This window comes from Pinus tabuliformis, chromosome 4_1 (genome assembly GCF_031772625.1).
Source record: "Pinus tabuliformis cultivar Carrire ecotype Pingquan chromosome 4_1, CPIR1, whole genome shotgun sequence".
Classification (NCBI taxonomy): domain Eukaryota; kingdom Viridiplantae; phylum Streptophyta; class Pinopsida; order Pinales; family Pinaceae; genus Pinus; species Pinus tabuliformis.
Genome location: NC_142303.1, coordinates 930,170,109 through 930,180,322, shown reverse-complemented (window position 1 = coordinate 930,180,322; position 10,214 = coordinate 930,170,109).

The window sequence follows — 10,214 nt, the reverse complement described above, 5'->3', positions numbered from 1 at the left end:
ATAACATATGCTTGTTCTATAATTTTCCCTTCGGGCAAACCCGTCACTATGTTTTAACGAGCCTAGCAACAGTGAAACTCACTCTTGTCTAAATGGACAAGTTTGTCGCTATTGTTTTAATGAGTTTAACGACAAGGATAACTCGGTCCTTTTCAATTTTAGAGAGTCTGAAAAGAGACGGAAAGAAGACTCCAATATTCCTTTTTCGTAACATAATCCCTTAAGTCCGAAAAAGTATAAAACAATGCGAAAGGGATGACTTTTCGATAATTTTAACGAGATGAACAAGACAAATGCTCGATCTTTTTGTGTAATAATCCCTCAAGTCCAAAAAGATTAAAATCTAGAGGAGGGATAGCACTTCCAATCACTTTAACGAGCTGGAGAGGCCAATCACTCGGCAATCTTTTCATATTTTACGAGTTAGATGAAAAGAGCTTAAAGGAGACTCATTTTTTGAGGAACGAGTGATGTTTTCAGATAGCAGCGGGTTCCAGGTAAGATTTGGAACTTTCCAATCACAACAGTGTAAAAGGGTGGCTAATAGGATCACCCGTCGCAGCTGTTCCTCAAAAAGGGGTAAACAATCAAATGGAGGCGAATGATCGGCAACAACAGAGTGGAGGTGATGGTAAGAACATGACCACGGCTCAAAAGCTGATGATAATGCATTCACGATGGTTATTTGCTGGAGGTGGGTTCATTTTTTAATGATCTTAAACTCTGGTGGAACATATGCTCATTGCTAGGTTTAATTTTTAACGAGCTTGAACTTTGTGTAAAACTACTCGTTGCTAGGCTTATTTTTTAATGAGCTTGAACTTTGCGTAAAACTGCTCATGGCCTGGTTCATTTTTAATGAGCTTGAAGCATGCAACAACATATGCTCAGATTCAGTTTCATGTTTACATAAGCTTGAAATGGGAAACTATGCTTGTTATAAGTTCGTATGCCCCCAGCATAATGACACAAATCGAGGTACATGCCCCCCAAGATTCATTGCATTCAACACGGTGGTTGGAATGAAGGTTTACCTTCGAGATCTTTGAAAGACTTGACTTGGATTTTATGAGATCATGATCAAAGACTCGATTTGGAAAGGGATTTGTTTCATTTCTTAATGAGGTTGACATGGTAAAAGAACTATCCTCATAATCCACCATATTTAACAATGTAAACTTTGAAACGGGAACTGATACTGTTACCCGTTTCGTAGAGATAGCAAAAAAATGACCCGATTTTCAAAAGTGGTGATGCAGAATACACATGTTTTTTTTAGAACATGGTTTTTGGAACTTTAATTTTTTTTCATGTTCAAGGATGAAATCAAGTTGTAGAATGGTAGTGATTTTCATGCCGATTTTAAAAAGTGAGTATTCTGCATCACACCCTTTTTTTAAAAGACTTATTTTTTGACTTTTAATTTTCTAGTGTGTGAAATGTGAAAAATTATTTTCTAAATTTGATAGTTTTTGAAGTCGTCATTTTATTCATATTTTCTTGTTCTCTATCTTAATTTTTTTTTTAAGGGGGGTTTTTATTGTTTTGCGTTTTTAAATTAGAAAGTCGATAGTTTGAATTTTAGATAATCTACATATTTATACATCCTTAATTAATTTTTCAATCCACATGAAATAATTGTTTCTAAAAAACAACATTTTTTAACAATGGACATAAAAATAACCATTTTTAACATAAATATAACAAAAAAACTAAACGTTTTGATAATTTTTTGCTAGAATTAACATGTCAAAATCACAATTTTTATACAAAAATATTAACTAAAAATGGTCAAATAATAGTTTTTTTTATGAATTTCATGTCAAAAAAATAATAATAACAACTTTTTTTTCAAAAAATAATAATTAACTTAAAAATCAATGCGAAAATCACAAATTACAAATATTGAACATATAACAACTTTAATTCATTGATTATTCTTTTCATGAAATGTCAGAGTCAAAACATTGCAAAGCTTGATTTCCAGGTATAACTTAAATTTAATCAACAATGTCACGTAATCCAAACTCTTCGTCCTCTAGAGTTTCATCATTGTCATATTCCACAATATTTTCTGCTTCCTTTTGCGCAATTTCCTCTTTTAATGGGTCTTTGATGTCTGCAAATCTCCCAATATATGTCTTTCCAAACATTCCATTTAATGGTGGTTGGGGTTCCTTTGCCTTTTTTGCCACACGTGATTCACTAAAGTCCCCTTTCCTCAACCCAATTTCTTGCATGTCATCTGGAAGAAATTGAAGAGCATTAATTCTTTGCTGAATGAAATTGCATTGTAATGGATCTTTCTCAATTGCAATGCAATTTCTTCCTTTTTGAAGGCAGTATGCTAGTGTTGTACCTAATTATCAAGCACAACAAAATAATGAAGTAAATTAGTACAATAACGTATTAATTAAAAAAAAGAACATATTGAAATTCAATTCCATGTGGCAAAACCTACCTGAGCCAGAAAATAAATCCAGAACCCAATCTCCTTCATTTGAACATATGTCTATAAGATAGTTAATCAATAATTGTGGTTTCTGATAAATGTTAACTATCTCTCCTTTCGTTTCTTTGTCTTCATATGTTAGTTTTCTCACAACAGCATCATAAGTCAGTATTTGGCTATGACTCTTTCTCTCCACCCGATTAAAAATCATAGACATATGGCTATCATCTTTTGCCCAACTATCAATATGAATGAACTCACAGTCATTTATAAATTGTTGATCTTCATTGTTAAGAAGATTTGACTTTTGCCTGTAACATAAAATAGTAAAAGTTCAATTAACTTGTACATAAATGAATTTTTCAACATTAATCAAATATACCTTTAAACATCTTACCATGTAAGCTGCATCCTTGAATTTGTTTTCCCCTTGAAGCTTGACAATACCATTGCCAATTGTGTGTCTGAATGAAATGTCACAAATCTCCATAATGGTGATGACGTCACTTCCATAAATCCCGCCACCACTTTATTAAAAGCTTGATAAGTATAAGGGTCACTATCATAGTAAATGTTTGGAATATTGAAACCATGGGGAATATCTGCAATAACCAGGGCATAATCCCTTTTTGGTACGAGTTTAGCAATGTCTTCACAGTCGCCTTGTATTACTTGATATTGAATAGTGTCTAGCCCATTCCAAATGAAATGATTAAGAGTTGGATCAAGTACAACATTCTTAATACGTTGCTTTCTCAGTCTTTCAATCTTTATTTTTTCAATAAAAGTCTTGAAACTGTCTGGTGCTCCATTATCTTCTTTCTTCATCTTTTACCAAACAAAAAAATGTATGTGTAAGTTTTAAATTAAAAATAGTACACAGATGATTAAAACTGAATGTATAAATCAAGTTACCTTTTTAAATGCAAGATAAAAATCTTTTAATGTTGATGTAGAACTTGAATCTGGATAGTTGCGTACAACATCATCCCAACTATCTTCATTCAACAATTTAACCATTTGTTCCTGAATTTTCATGTAAACTTTGTGACTGCATAGATAAAGTAAGAAAAATTTAATATAATGATATGTATAACAAATACTACCAATAACAACATGTTTTATTTAAAAGATAACTATAATCTTGGAAATAAGTAAAAATAATTCAGCAAACTTAGTTTTGAAATTCTTCAGACATTTCTTCCAATGATAATTCCCCTGACCTCACACGAGATAATATTGTTTTGACAATTTTTTCATCTTTCACTCCTTGCATCGCCCTCCAAGGCATGATGGTCATATCGTCTGGAAGTTGCTTCAGTTCAGGAGCTGATTTATTGTTGCTACATATCAATGGCTTAGACTTTTTGACCCTCTGGTTTTTAATGCCAATGTCTTCCCACATGCTAAAAATGTCATCAATCAAATTCCAAATATCTCCAGTTCTAAATGCCAATTGGAAAATGTTATCAATACCTCTGAATAAATCGCTATATTTGCTGTCTTTTCCACCTTTTGAATTGGTTTTCTCTTCAATTTGATAGCCTATTTCCATACAACATTCCTTTCGGAAATCTGCAGTAATATTTATCTTATCCCCACCACATTTTTCTAGGAATTCACTATGAATAAATCTAACCTTTTGGATCAAAGTCATAGACATCCTATATTCATTATCTGAATTATGATCCAATGCCACTAACTTTGCTTCTGTTTCATTTAAACCAACATAAATGACACATTTCATTGTTTCAAAACGTGGGTTATTAGGATATTCCTCCATCAATTGTCTTTGAGCTTCAACAGAATGGTTCCCCCAAGCACATAATAATTGTATTCAAAACATTTTGACTTATCAAATGCTTCTTTGTTGGGAACTTGAAGTGGATCAACAAGAAGCACATAACTAACCACATGAGCATATGGATTGTACCTCATCAATGTCTTCAAGTTGTGAACATGCAGATGATGTGGCTTTCTGATTTGATATTGGCATTGTCCTTCACTTGCCTTATAGGTTTGTTTGACATTTAACTGAAATGTACGACCACCATCAATTAAGTTTCTCTTTGTCAAATTCTGTCGAATGGCATTTTTTTTTTGTTTTGATTATGCCATCATCTAAATCAGCTCCTGGTGTAATGATTTCTCTGCTTTCTTTTGAAGTTTCACTAGGTTCTTGACTGCTGGTAATGACTACTTCAAGATCTTCAACTCTACTTTTTTCGTCATAACATTCTCAAGAGATATATTCTTGGGCATTGTTACTTTTGGTCTTTTACGACCTTCTTCAGTTCCAATGTCATCTTCAGTAATGGCAACATATGCTTCATTGTCAATTTCAACTTCATCGTCCTCAAAAGTAACTTGTTTACCCTTGCTAGATTTATCCACCAGAGGCCTTTTTTTCTGATTCTTTGGATGTAGTTTTGTAGCATCATCAATTACTACATTTTCCATGTTTTCCATATCTTCTTCTGACACTGAGTAAAAATGGCTGACAAATTTCATGATATCATGCTCTATGAAATGAATGCCTCCCAACCTAATTGAACAACTTTCAACAAAATTCTGCCAAACAAAATATCATATGTTAATATAAACAAAGTTAAAAAAATATAGCGAGACACTTTCAAAACGCAAAATAAAAATACAAATAACAATACTTACGATGTTTTGTGTCATCTCATTTATGATTTGTTTACACAACTTTGTAGATACCTCTCTCGTGTCATATAATGAATATGATAGTCGGTATTTAATCCTTTCATGTGACTTGGGAGCTTTTGTAAGTACGTAAACAACTTCAGTGTTTGGTACCGAACACATATCTATGACTCTTCCCATCACCTCCAAATTTTCATTATTTTGGTGTATATCAATGTATAGATATATATTCATAGTTGTGCTCTCTCTTTCTTTCACATACCAGACTCTTGATGGAAATTTCACCTCTTTTGAACTTTTCCAATCTGAGATTAGCTTCTTATCACTTGAAGCACTTGAAATATTTGTAGGCATGAGCTCAGGTGGAGTTCATTCACCAATGTTTTTTGAAGATACACCTTTAAGACTCTTTGGTCCAGAAAGATTCATTGAAATTTTCCTTGATTCCATTTTCCTAAAAAAAACACATAAATTAGTAAATAAAAAAACATATTAACTTAAATTAATAACAAAAATATACCATAAATTTTTTATTTGTATAATCAGAATTGCCGAGCCACCTCTAACGGGCAGGCGGGTCGATGGGCGAGCGGGAGGTCAGGTGAGGGATAATGAGGCTAAGTAGACATTTAGGCAAGTATGGGCGAGCCCCTACCCACGCGCGCCCCACAACCCCCTAAGCTTCCCCCCCCCCCCCGGGCCCTCTCCCCTTCCCACACCCCCGCCCCCCCATCCGCCGCCCCCAAACCCCCTACACCCCCCAACACCTCCCCGCGGCCGCCCCTTCCCACTGCGCCCACCACTCCCCACACCACGTGCCCCCCCCTACCCCATCCCCCCCCCCCACCATCCCCGCGCCCTACTCCAACACCCCTCCCCACCCCCCCCAACCCCTATCATACCCCCCCCCCCATCCCCCCCACCCTACCCCTACGCCCCCCATTCCCCCCCACGCCCCCTATCCTACCCCCCCCATCCCCGCCCACACCCCCACCCTACCCCCCCCATCCTACCCCTACCCCCCCCATTCCCCCCCCCACACCCCCTATCCTACCCCGCCCATCCCCCCCCCAAGCCCCCTATCCTACCCCCCCCATCCCCCCACCCTACCCCTACCCACCCCCCCCCCCCCCGCCCTACCCCATTCCCCCCACCCCCGCCCTCTATCCTACCCCATCCCCACCCCGCCCACCCGGCCCACCCGCCTGACCCCGCCCACCCGGCCCACCGGCCCTACCCCGCCCACCCGGCCCACCCGACCCTCCCACCCGACCCCGCCCACCCGCCCCACCCGCCTGACCCCACCCACCCGCCCTATCCCGCCCACCCAGCCCACCCGCCCGACCCGGCCCACCCGCCCTACCCAGCCCACCCACCCTACCCCGCCCACCCGGCCCACCTGCCCGACCCCACCCGCCCTACCCGGCCCACCCGCCCGACCCCGCCCACCGGACCCACCCGCCCAACCCCGCCCACCCGGCCCACCCGCCGACCCCGCCGACCCGGCCCACCCGCCCGACCCCGCCCACCCGACCCACCCGCCCGACCTCGCCCACCCGGCCCACCCGCCCGACCCGGCCCACCCGCCCGACCCGGCCCACCCGCCCGACCCTGCCCACCTGCCCGACCCCGCCCACCCGGCCCACCTGGCCGACCCCGCCCACCCGGCCCACCCGGCCCACCCGTCCCACCCGGCCGACCTCGCCCACCCGGCCCACCCGGCCGACCCCGCCCACCCGGCCGACCACGCCCACCCGGCCCGACCCCACCCACCCGGCCCACCCGCCCGACCCGGCCTGTAGCGACCTGCGGCTCTGCCCGGGCGCGCGCCCCATCGCCTCGCAAAAATAACTAAGTACCAAAGTCACCATCGCATATGAGCGCGCGGAATATGTATAAGTTATGGGCGTGCGAATGTATTTATTTTCGGTGGGGGCTGAGCGATGAATATAACCCAAGCCGACATGTAAAACATGGGCGAGGGGTGTTCATCGATATAATTGTAGCATCGGCCTGAATGAATAAACGCACAGTTGGGGCGGATATACATGGATAGGCTGCGATTCATTTGGAAATCATTCGACATCGATCTCATCATTCAAGGAGCAGTGCGCACTTGGGGTAAAGGCGCAGCGAGTTGCAGGTTGAGCGGATGAGCCCGCCGAGCCGGGCAAGGATCGGGTAAGGGTCGAGCTGGCGGTTTTGCTGCGGGGCGAACTACGCCCGCGTTCTGTTACATCGGTGACCGGGTTGGAATCGGGTGTGGGCCGGGCACGGGGTGCGCCTGCCCGCCCAACATCGGGCTTGTGTAACGATGTATATTGATCAGCATGAAGAGTTGGTGGAGGACCGACGACGGGTTCGTGCGACTGTTATCACATTGTGTTGTATCGGGTGTTGACGGTGGGTCGTGCATGGGGTGTGCCCACCCGCCCGACGACGGTTGGTGCAGCTGTTGTTATATTGACTCGTTGGATGTTCGGCGGTGGGTTCGTGCACGGTGCATCCACCTGCCCGACGATACTAGAGTTGAATATTATATATTTGTAACTCGGTTTTCAACGGAGTCTTGGCGGACCGCCGTGTGATCGTGCACGGGTGGTCGCCCTCCCAAATTGTAAGAGATTACCATTATAATAAAAAAATGGTCACTATCATATTACCGTGTTGATTATTATCATGTGGATTTTATTATCAAATGATGTTAATGGTTTTCACATGTTAATGTTATAAATTCATAACGTTTATGAATTATTGAGGCATAGTCCGTAAAGTTTGTTAATGATGGAACATCTTAATGACTTAGGCGGTGCCGCACCCGCCCAATTAAGAAAAAAAAAGATTGGGGGCGTGACAGGTGGTATCAGAGCAAAGGTTGCTCATGACAAAGATGATATGATGAAGCTTGATAGAGCAGGGTTGCTCATGACAGGTGAAGCTGATAAGGTTATGGAGAAGTCATGGATGAACTGTCTAGGGTTCGTGGACTTGATGGTTCATGGCAAGACCATTCAAGCTCTGGTGGACACAGGTGCCACACATAACTTTATGACGACACGGTTAGCAAAAGAGGCTGGGCTGACGATCACCCCATCAAATATGGAGGTCAAGGCAGTGAACTCTAGAGCTAAGGTGGCGGGTTTGGTACACGATGTAACTGTACAGATAAAATACTGGAAAAGTCAGTTGGACTTCACAGTGATGGAGATGAATGACTTTGACATGATACTCGGGCAGGATTTCTTGAAAGGCAACAAGGCTATTGTTGTCCCTTTCTGTGATGAGGTGGTGCTGGTTGGACAATCACAAACTTGGACTTTGCCGACTCATGGGCAAAGGAAGGAAGTCAAAGTGCAGCATGTTTCGGCACTGAGTTTGGAGAAGGCTATGAAGGATACAAATATGGAGACATACGCGGTGATGTTCAAGGATGTTGAAGGTGATGGAGTGGGGACGCCTATTCCAGCTGAGATATCTGATGTGCTTACCGAGTATGCGGATTTGATGCCTGATGAGCTTCCGAAGAAACTTCCACCAAGGCGTGCAGTAGACCACAACATTGAGCTTGAACCAGGGAAGCAACCCCCGGCTAAAGCACCTTATCGATTTCCAGGACCTGAATTGGAGGAATTGAAGTGCTAGTTAAAGGAGTTAACTGAGGCAGGTTTCATTAGGCCTTCAAGGTCCCCTTATGGAGCTCCGGTATTGTTCCAGCGGAAGAAGGATTCGAATGAGCTACGGATGTGTTGTGATTACCGTGCACTGAATAAGCAGACGGTAAGGAACAGATATCCTTTGCCATTGGCTGCTGATTGCTTTGAAAAGCTTGCGAAAGCCCGAGCGTTTTCCAAGCTGGACTTGAGGCATGGGTATTATCAGGTGCGGATAGCTGAAGGAGATGAAAAAAAGACCGCGATAGTAACAAGGTATGGTAGCTTTGAGTTCCTTGTTATGCCGTTCGGGTTATGCAATGCTCCTGCTACGTTTTGCACTTTGATGAATGATGTCCTACGACCATACTTGGATTCGTTCGTAGTAGTATACTTGGACGATATAGTGGTGTTCAGTGACAACATGGAGGATCATAAGAAACACTTAGCGATGGTGTTCGAGGCGCTGAGGACAAATCAATTGTTCTTGAAGAAGTCTAAGTGTGTGTTCGCTCAGACCGAGATTCCATTCCTTGGGCATATTGTTGGTCAAGGGTACATACGGATGGAGCCAAGCAGAGTGAAGGCGATTGAGGACTGGGTTGAACCGAAGAATGTCCATGAGATGAGGGTGTTCTTGGGCATGACTAACTACCAATGGAAGTTCGTAGAGGGGTACTCCAAGGTGACATCGGCACTGACAGACCTGTTGAAGAAAGACAAGAGGTGGAATTGGACGAGAAAATGTCAAGAGGCATTTGATGACTTAAAGAAGAGGATGGTTGCAGCACCGATACTGAAGTTGCCTGACTTCGAGAGACCGTTTGAGGTACACATTGATGCTTCAGATTTTGCCATAGGAGGGGTTCTTATGCAGGATGGGCATCCGGTAGCGTATGAGAGTCGGAAGTTGCAGGATAGAGAACAAAGGTATCCGGTCCATGAGAAGGAGATGACTGCCATCATCCATTGTCTTCATGTGTGGAGACATTACCTAGTTGGGAAGTCGTTTGTTGTCAAGACTGACAACGTTGCAGCGAGTTATTTTGCATCACAACCGAAGCTTTCTGCGAAGCAAGCTCAGTGGCAAGACTTCTTGGCAGAATTCGACATGACTATCGACTATAGACCGGGGAGACACAATGCGGTAGCAGATGCCCTTAGCAGGAAAGGACAACTGGCAGCATTAGAGGAAGAAGAGGACCGGGCAACCAGGGGTAGAAGTCGAGTTCAGATGACATAGGAGATGCAGAATAAGATCAAGGAAAGTATTGAAACCAATACTTTGGCGTAGAATATAGTGAAGTATTGGGGGATGCCGTTGAGTATTGTGTCGGATAGAGATCCGCGATTTACAGGGAGATTTTGGACAACATTGTTCAAGTTGGTCGGGACAGAGTTGTTGATGAGTTCGAGTTACCATCCGCAGACAGATGGGCAGACCG